We start from the raw sequence: 13,279 nt of genomic DNA, 5'->3' as shown, positions 1-13,279 counted from the left end.
CATTCAAATGGGTGTATCTTTCCTTTTCTCCTTGTTCAAAAGAGGAGGTATTGGGACTTCTTTGGTGGTCTAGTGGTTAAGAATCCACCTTCCAATGCAGGAGATGTGGGTTTGATCCCTGGTGGGGGAACTAACATCCCACATGCTGTGCCGCAACTGAGTCCATGCGCACAACTAGAGAGCCCACGTGCTGCAACTAAGACCTGACGAAGCCAGTAAATAAATAAATGTTTACAAAAGAGAAAGTATTATAATACGATACAATCCTCTTCAAGACGAGGAAAATTCAGGAAAAAAGAGCAATCTTCCTCCCCACCTCCACCTCTGCCCCCACCCCAGGTGATTTGTATCTTGAGTTTGAGAAATCTACAAAAAGCCAGACTACCTTCCAGTCTCCCCATCCCCAACTCTAGGGCCCAGAGAGGAAAGGCAATCTTTTTGGTTCAAATGAGCCCACATCTTACCTTTCCGGTCAGTTTCCTGCAGTGACACTGATCCACAAGTTTCCTTTGTCTCTGCTGTCATTCTTCTCCAGGCCTACCTGTAATGGGGGTGGGTAATGGACCATTTATTTTGGCTGTAACTTGCCATTAGTCAGCAGGTGATGACACCTTTGTGAAATGATCTGTTAGTTCTCTGAGAGGAATGGGACACTGTAGAATGTGGCTTTAACCCTGGCAATCTGGGTCACTTTTTATCCTCATGTATGTGACTGTGAATGTGGGTATAATGGTGGCTGTGTATGTCTGGGGCTGGGTGTTGGAGGAGAAGTATGGACAGAGAGTATGATTGTATTGGTTTTCCCAGTACAAATGTGTGCTTATGTTTGTGTTTATGACAGGATGCAGAAGTGTTTGTATATGTCTGTGTAACAGCAAGAGTCGTGGGTTTAAGGTGTGAAAAAGTAGGTGTAAGTATGTGACTCTACAGGCAGCCCCTGGTAATTTGCACAAAGAATATATATGATGTTTGTGAAGCTGAGTTCACTTGAATCTGAAGTCACTTCCTTTTTTTTTTTTAACCTGAGATGATTGTTTTAGCCTGAGGGCACATTCACCTCAGGAGATAGGAAAGCCAGTTGGGGTACACCGCTGAGGGCCCAGTTTCCTTAGAGCCTTGAGGAGGTGGCTAATATTGTATAATTATGTAATTCTTACATAAACCAAGGAATAAAACAGAGTCTTAAGATCGGCTCTTTGCTTCTTGCCTATGGCCTCTGATTAGCAGGACCTCCTTCCCTGCTTTGCCTCTTTCTCCCTAAAACTATGAACTTTTGTTTCTGCAAGGGATTTTCACCTCATCATTACACTCTGATTTCTGGGAAATGCAGCATTATTCACTGCATTTGAAGACCTAGAAAGGGACTAACAGTTATTGCCTGCTCTCAGAGATGCTGGTGCCACAAAGACAGGTGGTAGAACCCTTGGCAAAGTCTAAAAAAAAATGTTGAAGAGTACAAAGGGTGAAACAGAGTTAGCAAGGAAGTGTAGTTCACAGTCAGTAGTCACCTGAGCAAATCACTGGGAAGAAAGATACATTCTGAGGGGGTGGATTGTGGTCCTAGCTCTCCCTCAACTCACTGTCTGGGGCTTTGGCCAAATTATTTCTCATCTGTGGGCCTCAGTTTTCCTAACTGTGAAAAGAGAGGGCTGGACTAGATCAGTCTTCTCAAACATTTATATCTTAGCTGAAGTAACCAAATAACAGAGGAGAGGGAGAATGAAATCCCCAGCATGGATAGAAGAGAGGGGTGGACTGGATTATCCAAAGCAGCCTACTATAAAGTCAAAGTGTCCTAGAGGTTTCATGTTTTATTCTAAAAATGTGTTCAAGATTTGCATTCCCTACCATGATATAGCCATATTTGTTTTGATATAGAAATGTTGTAAGTTTCTTATGCTCAAGTAAAATTGACACTCTAAGAACATGCTGTGTTTATCCTGTGACTTTGTGGACCCCCTTGGCACACTGCCGTGGACACCCCAGGGATATGCATACCCCAGTTTAAAAGTTTGGGAGTAAATGATTAAGATCCCTTTCTACTCTAACACTGGTTCAATGACCTAGGAATACCTGTGGTGTCTTTGGTAACTGCTCTTCAGGATGCTACAGGGTTTTTTTTTTAATGGCTCCATCTGAGTACTCCATTTGCTAGCCAGTTATCCAAAAAGAATGGAAACCTCTGATTTTGTTTCTAGAATAGGCATCTCCAGTGTTTCTTTCCTGAGCCCCAAATACAGGCCCAGGCTTATGTTAAGTTGTCCAGGGGATTCTTATGGCACTACTGTGATGCTTAGCCTAACTTTCATGAAGCAACAGGGGTTAAGAGTTTGGTGAGTTAAGTACTAAATTGTATGGTGTAGATTTTAAGTGCAGCATGAGACTGAGAAGTAGATAAATATGCTTCCTGGAGGAGTTTTGAAAAATGAGCATAGTTCAGATAAATGGAGTGGAGGAAGAGGGGCAATCCAGCTGGGAGGAGGGTAAGAATAAAGGTCTAGAAGTTGTCAGGATCATAGCCTGGGTCTTGCTCAGTGGCGGGAAGCACAGAAAGCTGAAATGGGGTCTTTCTCCCCCTTGGCATGAATTATTATCTCCTTATCAGTTCACTGTTTTTTTCTTCTTCTTTTTTTTTTAATTATGAAAGTATGATAGCACCCTTATAGAAGACTTAGAAAATACAGAACAAAGTTACATATAGTTCTACTATATATTACAATTATTTTTTAAGTAGATAAGATTTTAATTGGTGTTTTAACATCAAACTCTCAAAAATTAATAGAATGAACAGACAAAAGAGTAGAAGGGTATAATAGACCTGAAAAGCACTAAGAACCAATTCAACATAATTAAAATTTATACAATTTTCACACAACAGCAGAATACAAATTCATTCAAGTTCCCATAGACTACAAACTAGAAGATACTGGAACATAGCCAGAGACATAAAACAAGGAGCAAAAAATTCATGGTCTAAAGATATTGAAATCATACAGAGTTTGTTCTCTTACCACTGTGGAATTATGCTAGAAATCAATATCAGAAGATGTTTGAAAATAATCCACATATTTTCAAGTGCAATGTGATATTTACTGAGAGATTTTTGATTTAGCCATTGAAAGCCTCAATAAATTTAGAAGAATGAAAAAATACAGAGGGTGATTGTAGAGAAGAAAGCATTTAAGTGAGAAATTAATATCAAAATAAGAAATTAATATCAAAGATACTTTAAACAAAACCCTATGTATTTTGAATTTAAATGTCCACTTTTAAATGATGTGTGTATCTAAGAAACCATAACAAGGAAAATTATAAAATATTTGTAACAGAATAAAAATGAAAAGAGAATTTATCAGAATTTGTTGCATGCAGCTGAAGCTGCTCAGTGCAACTAAATATAATGTCAAATCTTATATATGAAAACAAATAATGGACACTAGCATAAAATTTCATGAAATTTCAAAATCTATACTTTAGTTAATGCTATATCACATGTTAATTTCCTATTTCTTTTTTACCACATAATATTTCTTTATATTTTCAGAATTGGATTAGAAGTTTCAAGCCTCATTCTAATTTTTAAAAATCACTAAGATAATAAGCTTTTTAGACTTTTAGCAGTAGTACTAGATGCCAGAATAAATGGAACTATATAAAAGTTCTGAATGGATATAAGTTAGAAATCTAGCATTCTATTCATACTTATTGTAACTGTCTTTTTTTTTTTTAAAGGAAGTTGTGACTAGGGCTGAACCTCCTCTTCTTCAGGGAGTAGGAAATCCCTGGAAAAAAAACCCAAAACAACCTTCCAAAAGGCATCTATGGGAGAGAGTGAAGGATAAAAAGAAATCTAAATGACCTCATATATTGTTATCCCATCCAATCTGTGATTAAATGTATGTTTATAATGTTCTGTAAAACATTAGATTTCTGGTCTTTGGGGTGCATGCTACTTCTTCTGTTCTTTTTTTTTAATTTAGTGGTAAAAATTTACTTCAAGGGGGCCTGGATAGTACCTGCACAGCATCTATGGTACAGAGCAGCCTAGAGCATGGGGGAGCTTCCAGCTCCTATCTGCAATACCTTAGAGCCGAGGGTGTGGGCTGGAGTGAAGGAACCTGCCGAGGATGTGCTGGTGGCTGGAGATGGTGATGCCAGCACTACCTCAGAGCCTAAGGAGAAACACATCCAAGGGGAGCAGAGTTGGTGGCAAGTGGATGTTTCAACAGTAGGTCTGGGTAGAACAAGGTTTTAGGCCAGTGGTCACAGGACCAGGGAGCCAGGCAGCAGGCAGTCACAGGTGGCCCTACAGGGGGCAGAGGCAGCATCCTGGGAGTCTGGTGACAGGCTTCAGATAAGTGTCTAGGAGATGAGCTGGTGTCAAGGAAGTATAGTTGCAAGTGGCAGGGACACATTACCAATAAGTTCAAAATCCAGAAAAAGTAATATTAACAGGACTAGCAGAAATAAGGAGGTAAAGGAAAATAAAATAAGCAGAAATGAATAAGTGCTGATTTTTAGAAAGTACTTTATTGAAGCATGATTGACATGCAAAAACTTGTACATATTTAGATATATATGACTTGATGTGTCTGGAGATAAATATATATACCCATGAAACCACTACAATCTATGCAATAAACCTATCTATTACCTGCAATAATGTCTTCCTCTCCTCTTCATTATTATTATTCTTGCTATTAAGAATACTTAACATAAGATCTATTGTCTTAACAAAAATTTAAGTATACAATATAGTATTATTAACTATAGGTGCTACCCTGTAGAGTTGTCCTCTAGGACTTATTCATCTAGCATAACTGAGTGTGGATTTCCTAATCTTTCCTACTAGGGAACCAATTTATAACATCCAAAATTGAAATATATAAATTTTAAAATTTCAAAGGACTCCAATTCTCAGAAAGGCCCTAGCTTGGGTAGGCATTGAAGGGATTGGCAAGAAAGCCTGCTCTTTCCTAAGTGCTGGAAGAATTTGGAGACCTAGGGAAGTACAGGGCCTCTGATATAGAGAGAATATGACAGGAGTCCAATTGCAGGAACTGGGTACAAGGTAGAAACCTGTACAAGATCCCTGTTACTGAAACTGAAAATATGAGATCAGAGTAAGGCCAGATGCCACTCACTTGAGCTGGTAAGGTATGGATGGAGATATATTTCCCCCCTGATTCAGGGCAGAATGAATCCCACAGTCCAGGCTTTGTAGAAATGGGGGAAAATCTATCAGTTGGGGTTAGGTGGTCCTAAAAGGGCCCTGGAGCTGGACAGTGTGACCCATACTGCTGCTCAAAATCTCTGCTACATGATCCAGAGGCATATGTTTCTTCATAGCCCCCTGCCCCTGCCCCCGTCGATACCACTCCAAGAATGGAGCACCAAACTGTCCTTTCAGGGCGTTGACTTCACTGGCTCTTTCCTGTCTGGACCTCCCTAAACCCAGGCCTTTCTTGATTAGCATCTCAGGCCCACAGTGGAGGATGAGGTCACCCTGGTGTGAGATGAAATGACAGTATCATGACTTGGCTGGCCATAAAACAACTGCTTTTAAAGCTAAATTTTGTAATCTCAAAGTTTACCCAAGGGGTTGTGTAATTCAAAGCAATGACCATGAAGCTATTTGTAAAATTCTGACTTTCTTATGAACCAAGTGTGGATCAGGGGATGGTTATGGTGGTGTGGGAGTGGAAGAGCTGAGAGCTGAGGGAGGCAAGCAAGGCCCAGATAGTTCAAGGTTGAGACCAACACTCATGGTTTCTCCTAATGTGACAAGGGTCTCCTCTTCTGCATATATAAAAAAGTTTTGTCTTTTCAAGTGCGTTGAAGATTTCCAAAGCAGAGGGTGCTTAACCTACTGACCCCAACCTGGAAAAAAGTAGTAAGAGAAAGAGAAAATCCCAGCAGAAATTGCTCAGCCTCCTAAACCATAACTGGGGCCAGCTGGCTGCCTGCATGGGGCAGGATGACTTGCCCTCCAGCAAGGTTTTGGGGCTGGGCCATCCTGGGGGCTGACAGTCTTAAAATTAGATACACATGATAACTGGTGGGTTTCAGGCTTTCCCTGAGTCCAGGAGTGAATATGTGGAAGGTGTGATATATAAGGTAAAGCATTAATAAGCAGTGGAATGTGCAGGATGTAGAATCAGACAGATTTGAGTTTGACTCCTGGTTCTATCACTGACTTGTGGCTTTAGGCAAGGCAGTGAGTCTTCAATTCTGTCTCTTTTTTTCTTTTCTCTTGGCTGCACCTGTGCAGCTTGTGGGATCTTAATTCTCCCACCAGGGGTCAAACCCAGGCCCCCAGCAGTGGAATTGTAGAGTCTTAACCACTGGACCACCAGAAAATTCCTTCCAATTCTGTCATTTGCTGTAAAATTGAAACAATAACTGAAGCTACCTCTTAGACAATATCAAGTCTAAAATATAACTAGATATATTTGTCTGAAGATCTCACAGTGAGTAACACAGTTATACAGGGTTATGTATGCCAGGGACTCTGTGGTTCTACATTAATAGATCTTTTGATTTTTTTTAATAAACTTTTTATTTTGTTTTGGGGTATAGCTGATTAACAGTGTTATGATAGTTCCAGGTGAACAGTGAAGGGACTCAACCATGCATACACATGTATCCCTTCTCCCCCAAACTCCCCTCTCTTCCAGGTTGCCACACAAACTGAGCAGAGTTCCATGTGTGATACAGTAGGTCCTTGTTGGTTATCCATTTTAAATAAAGCAGTGTGTACGTGTCCATCCCAAACTCCCAAACTATTCCTACCCCCTGTCCTTCCCCCTAGCGTACATAAGTTCATCCACTAAGTCTGCGAGTCTCTTACTGTTTTGTAAGTTAATTTCATTTGTATCATTTCTTTTTAGATTCCACATATAAGGTATGTCATATTATATTTCTCCTCTGTCTGACTTACTTCTCTCAGTATGACAATCTCTAGGTCCCTTTTGATTCTTTTTTATTTCCATGATTGCTCACTATTGTGTCTTTTTTTAAAAAAAAAAATTAGCTCTTGAAATTTGTTTCTTTTAAAAAAAATAATTTTATTTATTTATTTTTGGCTGTGCTAGGTCTTCATTGCTGGGTGGGCTTTTCTTTAGTTGTGCCAAGTGTGGGCTACTCTCTAGTTGTGGTGTGCCATCTTCTCATTGCACTGTTTTCTCTTGTTACAGAGCACAGGCTCTAGAGCACCAGCTCAGTAGTTGTGGCACACAAACTTAATTGCTCTGCGGCATGTGGGATCTTCCTGGATCAGAGATTGAACCTGTGTCTCCTGCATTGGCAGGCGGATTCTCTACCACGGAGCCACCAGAGAAGCCCCAAATTGGCTTCTTCTTTTTTTTTTTAAATTGTTTTTAGTATTTATGTGGCTGTACCAGGTGTTAATTGCAGCTCACAGGATCTTTGATCAAAGGCATTGTGTGTGGCAAGGGATCTTTAGTTGCAGCACTTAGGATTTTTTTTTTTAGTTGTGGTATGCAAACTCTTAATTGTAACATGTAGGATCTAGTTCCCCAACCAGGGATGGAACCCAGGCCCCCTGAATTGGGAGGGTGAAGTCTTAGCCACTGGACCACCAAGGAAGTCCCTATAGCAAAGTTTTTGAGAGGTGGGTTAGAGTGACTTTGCAGTTATGGAAGACTCTTTTACAAATGCGAGTTTCTTCCTTGTTTGACTTTTTCCATTCTATTCACCCATTATATTTTCAAAGAATGAGAAGCAGCATGGCGTGGAGCAGAAAGAGTTGGACAAATGGGGCTTGAACCCCAACTGTGTCACTTATAGGCCATATAACCCCAGATAAGTCATGTTAATGTCTCTAAACTTCAGTTTCCTTGAAGGATTTTTTTTTTGAAGAATCAAGAGAGATAATGGGTGTAATATGCCTGGCACTTAAATATACAGAGAAGTTTTTATTCTATCAATCCTTGTTCAGAAATTTTAGATTTTTAAAGATATGCATGTTAGCTAAAACTGTGCAAGGCTTATTGTTATTGTTGAGTCACTCAGTCATGTCTGACTTTGTGGCCCCATGGACTGCAGCACACCAGGCTTCCCTGTCCTTCACTATCTTCTGGATCTTGCTCAAACTCATGTCCATTGAGTCAATGATACCATCCAACTACCTCATCCTCTGCTGTCCCCTTCTCCTCTTGCCCTCAATCTTTTTCAACATCAGGGTCTTTTCCAATGAGGTGGCTCTTTGCATCAGGTGGCCAAAGTATTGAAGCTTCAGCTTCAGCATCAGTCCTTCCAGTGAATACTCAGGGTTGATTTCCTTTAGGATTGACTGATTTGATCTCCTTGCAGTCCAAGAGACTCTCAAGAGTCTTCTCCAGCACCACAATTTGACAGCATCATTTCTTCGATGCTCAGCCTTCTTTATGGTCCAACTCTCACATCCATGCATGACTATAGGAAAAAACATAGTTTTGACTATACAGACCTTTGTTGTCTGCTTTTTAATACACGTCTAGGCTTGGCAAGGCTTATTAGTACTTCATGATTTCGAGGATTTGAAATGTTGATTTTCCAAGAAGATCCACTTTGAGAAATTATGCCACAGAAATGTGCCTCCCAACAAAGACGCAGACTCAAAAGTTGCAGGTCTCCTCCTCATCTGACATCTAGATACCTTAGTTGCTCATGTGACAAAGCCTGCTGTTTGCTACTGAATTCAGTATCTTCCCTTCAGAATTTTTGTGGCTCGTGGTTTTTTCCAGAACTGTATGAAGATCTCCATAAAGCTCTGAAAAAACCCAAGAGGCACCATATGGGCTCCTTCTTCGCATTCTTAAGGTTCTGTGGTGAACTGACCTCAACAAATTTGGTGCTGTACAACTTTTAGTTTTATGAGTATGTCTTGGTAGTTACAAACAGTTGGAAAAAAGCGAAGGATTTAGCTACCTCCCCACAACCTTCCTGCCAGTTTAGAATAAAAGCAAGTGTCATGCCAAAATCTGCCACACATATAAATATTTATTAGCAGGCAGGTACAAAACAGTCATAAAACCTGTTCTAGAAGCTCACTGATATTCAGATCTCTGTCCTTTTTGGTTACTCTTGCATGAAATGTTCACCTGAGGCAAATGTAATAATATTCCAGCCATAGATTCAATTAAAGAATTATTTGGAAACATCAGCAGGACTCAGGACCCTTTAAGAATCAAATCAAGAGTACTCTCCCTAAAACGCAGAGACTACTAGATTTTAATACCCTGTTCAAGGTAAAATATTCTAGTCTGTCCATATATTTTGAATACCACTAATCTCACCAATAACCCATTTTAATAAGCATCATATTAATTAACATGTCTGTGTTTTCTCCAATGAAAGTTTATTTCTAAAACTTTTTTTTTAATTTACTTTTTTTTCCATTTATTTTTATTAGTTGGAGGCTAATTACTTTACATCATTACAGTAGTTTTTGTCATACATTGAAATGAATTAGCCATGGATTTACATGTATTCCCCATCCCGGTCCCCCCTCCCACCTCCCTCTCCACCCGATCCCTCTGGGTCTTCCCAGTGCACCAGGCCCGAGCACTTGTCTCATGCACCCAACCTGGGCTGGTGATCTGTTTCACCCTAGATAATATACATGTTTCAATGCTGTTCTCTTGAAACATCCCACCCTCGCCTTCTCCCAGAGTCCACAAGTCTGTTCTATACATCTGAGTCTCTTTTTCTGTTTTGCATATAGGGTTTATAATAGCCAGGACATGGAAGCAACCTAGATGCCCATCAGCAGATGAATGGATGAGGAAGCTGTGGTACATATACACCATGGAATATTACTCAGCCATTAAAAAGAATTCATTTGAATCAGTTCTAATGAGATGGATGAAACTGGAGCCCATTATACAGAGTGAAGTAAGCCAGAAAGATAAAGACCATTACAGTATACTAACACATATATATGGAATATAGAAAGATGGTAACGATAACCCTATTTCTAAAACTTTTTACGCTAATTTCCATAGCCTCTGGTATTATTAGAAAATAATGATAGTTGAAGCTGGTAGCTGTAGTAGCCATCTCTGGAGTGTGCTTTTTTTTTTTTTTTTAATTTTTATTGGTTGGAGGCTAATTACTTTACATCATTACAGTAGTTTTTGTTATACATTGATATGAATTAGCCCTGGATTTACATGTATTCCCCATCCCAGTCCCCCCTCCCACCTCCCTCTCCACCTGATCCCTCTGGGTCTTCCCAGTGCACCAGGCCCGAGCACTTGTCTCATGTACCCAACCTGAGCTGGTTATCCGTTTCACCCTAGATAATATACATGTTTCAATGCTGTTCTCCTGAAACATCCCACCCTCTCCTTCTCCCAGAGTCCACAAGTCTGTTCCATACATCTGAGTCTCTTTTTCTGTTTTGCATATAGGGTTTATAATAGCCAGGACATGGAAGCAACCTAGATGCCCATCAGCATATGAATGGATGAGGAAGCTGTGGTACATATACACCATGGAATACTACTCAGCCATTAAAAAGAATTCATTTGAATCAGTTCTAATGAGATGGATGAAACTGGAGCCCATTATACAGAGCGAAGTAAGCCAGAAAGATAAAGACCATTACAATATACTAACACATATATATGGACTTTAGAAAGATGGTAACGATAACCCTATATGGAGTGTGCTTTTGAGTGAGAGGTCTTGATCATGCAGAACATCACACTGTTTCTGCTTTAATATTTTAAAGTAAATTATAGACATCATAGCAGGTGTCTCATTCTGATGATCTTGGAATCAATAGAAGATGAAGAAACAGAAAGTCTTTAGGGTTTCAATATGAGTGAAAGGAGAGAAATATGAAATCAGTACCACAAAGACTGCTGGAGTAATCTTCCTCAAGACAACTTGAGAAATCAAGCTCTTGCTTTTGACTTTCCAGAGGATCCTTGGCTTCTGCTGGGTTTTTTTCTTCCCCCAAAGGCAAAACTGTAGCTCAATATGTGGAGAGTTTCTAGAATATTAAGCACTCGATAGTTTCTGCTCTGCTAGTATTAGAGATTTCTTACCTCTGAGGCTTTTCCTCTAGAGAGTGGAGTCTGATCTGGGTGGAACCCCCAAATGCCAAAAGTCTTGTGGTGACAATTGCTGGTGGCTGATTGCTAAAGAACAATACTGTGTACTTTTCAGCTAAAAGAGGGAGCCACGTGCTTAAGTGCAGTTCAAGACTCCAGGCATGTCTTCAAGGCAGGAAGAATTCTACTTAGGCCCATGCCCTCAGCTTCTATAGTTCTTTCACTGTGCTGAAATGCCAGTTCCAGGACCTCTCCTTCAGTATATTAAGCCACTGGCAGATTTCCCTGATTTAAAAGTGAGTGCAAGATAAAAAGGAATGAGCTATCCAAAACACAACAACTTGGATAAATCTCAAGGGAATTAGGCTGAGTAAAAAAAATGTCATTCACCAATGGTTGCATACTGTATAACTCCATTTATATAGCATTCTTGAAATGACAAAGTTGCAAAAATAGAGAACAGATTAGTGGTGGCCAGGATTTAGAGAAGGAAGGGGGAGTAAGGTCAGTGAGAGGGATGAGGGCTACCTGAGGGATTCTTGTGGTGATGGAACCATTCAGTGTCTTGACTGTGATGGTGGATACATGAACCTACACAGGTGATAAAAAAGCATCGAATGAAACACACGTGCAAATAAATACAAATAAAACTGGAAAAATCTGAAAAAGATGGGTAGATTGTACCAATGTCAATGTTCTGCTTGTGATATGGTTCTACAGTTTTACGGGATGCTACTGTTGAGGGGAAACTGGGTAAAGTGTACAAAAGATCTTTTTGTGTTATTTCCTATTACTATACATGAATTTACAATTTTCTCAAAATAAAAGTTTAAAATGTGGGCAATTTGTGGCAATGGTTGGACAACACTGGGCATATACTAAAACACAGTGAATCATATACTTTAAATAGGTGAACTGTATGATATGTGAAGTATCTCAGTAAAGCTGGTAAAGTGGATGCAAGGATTTTCAGAGAAGCTGACTAAGAAATCCAAGATAAATTCCTGACCCACAAAGGATGACCCTAATGGTGGAATTGTTATTTTGCTCAAGAAGACTATAAGTTTCTGCCTTCCCCCAGGCTTTTCTAGTCCCCCTGCCCCGAGTCATTCTTGAATGGGGTATGGGGACTCCTCAGCTGCCGCAGCCCTCTGGTGACTGGAGTGAGCCACAAGAAAGACCCAAGTACCTTGAAGCCCTCTTATAACAGCCATTCTTTATTTCCCACTGTTTGGCTCAGTTCATTTGCCTGGGTTCTGGCTCTCTGCTTGGACTAAGGCCCACTTTGGACCTTAGTTTGGGACCTTAATTCCCTACCTGGCTCTGGTCAAGTTCTTCCTCTGGAGGCTGAATGCTTTTTCCTGTCCTCTCCTGCCAGTGGCTGAGGTTCAGTTGTGAATGAACTCAATGCTACCATCTGTCTAATTTGGAGGTTTGCTATCTGTTGCCTATTTCTCTAGCTGTGATTGGGAGGGGTTGCTCCTGGGCCTGCCTGCCCTCTGCGACCCTACATTCTGCACCTAACAGACACCAGAGATCCACATGCCCTTTAGCCAAGTTGCGTTGTCTTGTTCCACTGCTTCCTCCCCCAGGGCCCAGCCTAAGTGGTCAGGGTGGTGACTCTTAGTTCTCATCTCACCTGCTACTAATGTCTTTCTCCTTCCCACTGTTTGATATTGTGTGTCTCACACCCAAACCCATTCAAGTGACAGTAAAGTGTAATCCTGTTATCCTGCCCTTTCTGCAAAGAGCATACCCAGAAACCATTGATACTAGCTGCTCTGGGTAAGATTCTAGTGCTAAAAGCAACATGGACAAATGTAGAGCAAGTGGAGCTGTTTGGTTCAGCCTTCAGTCCAGCACTTTTCTTTCCAGGGGAAGTCTCTGTGGAAAGCTACAAATCAGCTACAATAATTTGGCAGGACCATTCCAGGGAAGAGACTCAAGTCCTATTTGTGGTAGCTCCTTTTCTAAAGAGTCTGATCCTCTGAATCCCATCCCAAATGTCCTGCAATCACACCTCTGGGCTCCATCATTTCTGACAATGAGGCTGGGATTTACCTTAGCTGGGCTTAAGGAGTTTTATCTATTTTTAATTTTTAAAAACTTTTAATTCAAGTATAAGAAATAAACCCACAGACAAAGGAAACAAGCTTATGATTACCAAAGGGTAAGTAGGGGAGGATAAATTAGGAGTTTGAGATTAACATATATAC

Source organism: Odocoileus virginianus, chromosome X (assembly GCF_023699985.2).
Source record: "Odocoileus virginianus isolate 20LAN1187 ecotype Illinois chromosome X, Ovbor_1.2, whole genome shotgun sequence".
NCBI lineage: Eukaryota > Metazoa > Chordata > Mammalia > Artiodactyla > Cervidae > Odocoileus > Odocoileus virginianus.
Note: the sequence above shows the minus strand (reverse complement) of the source record.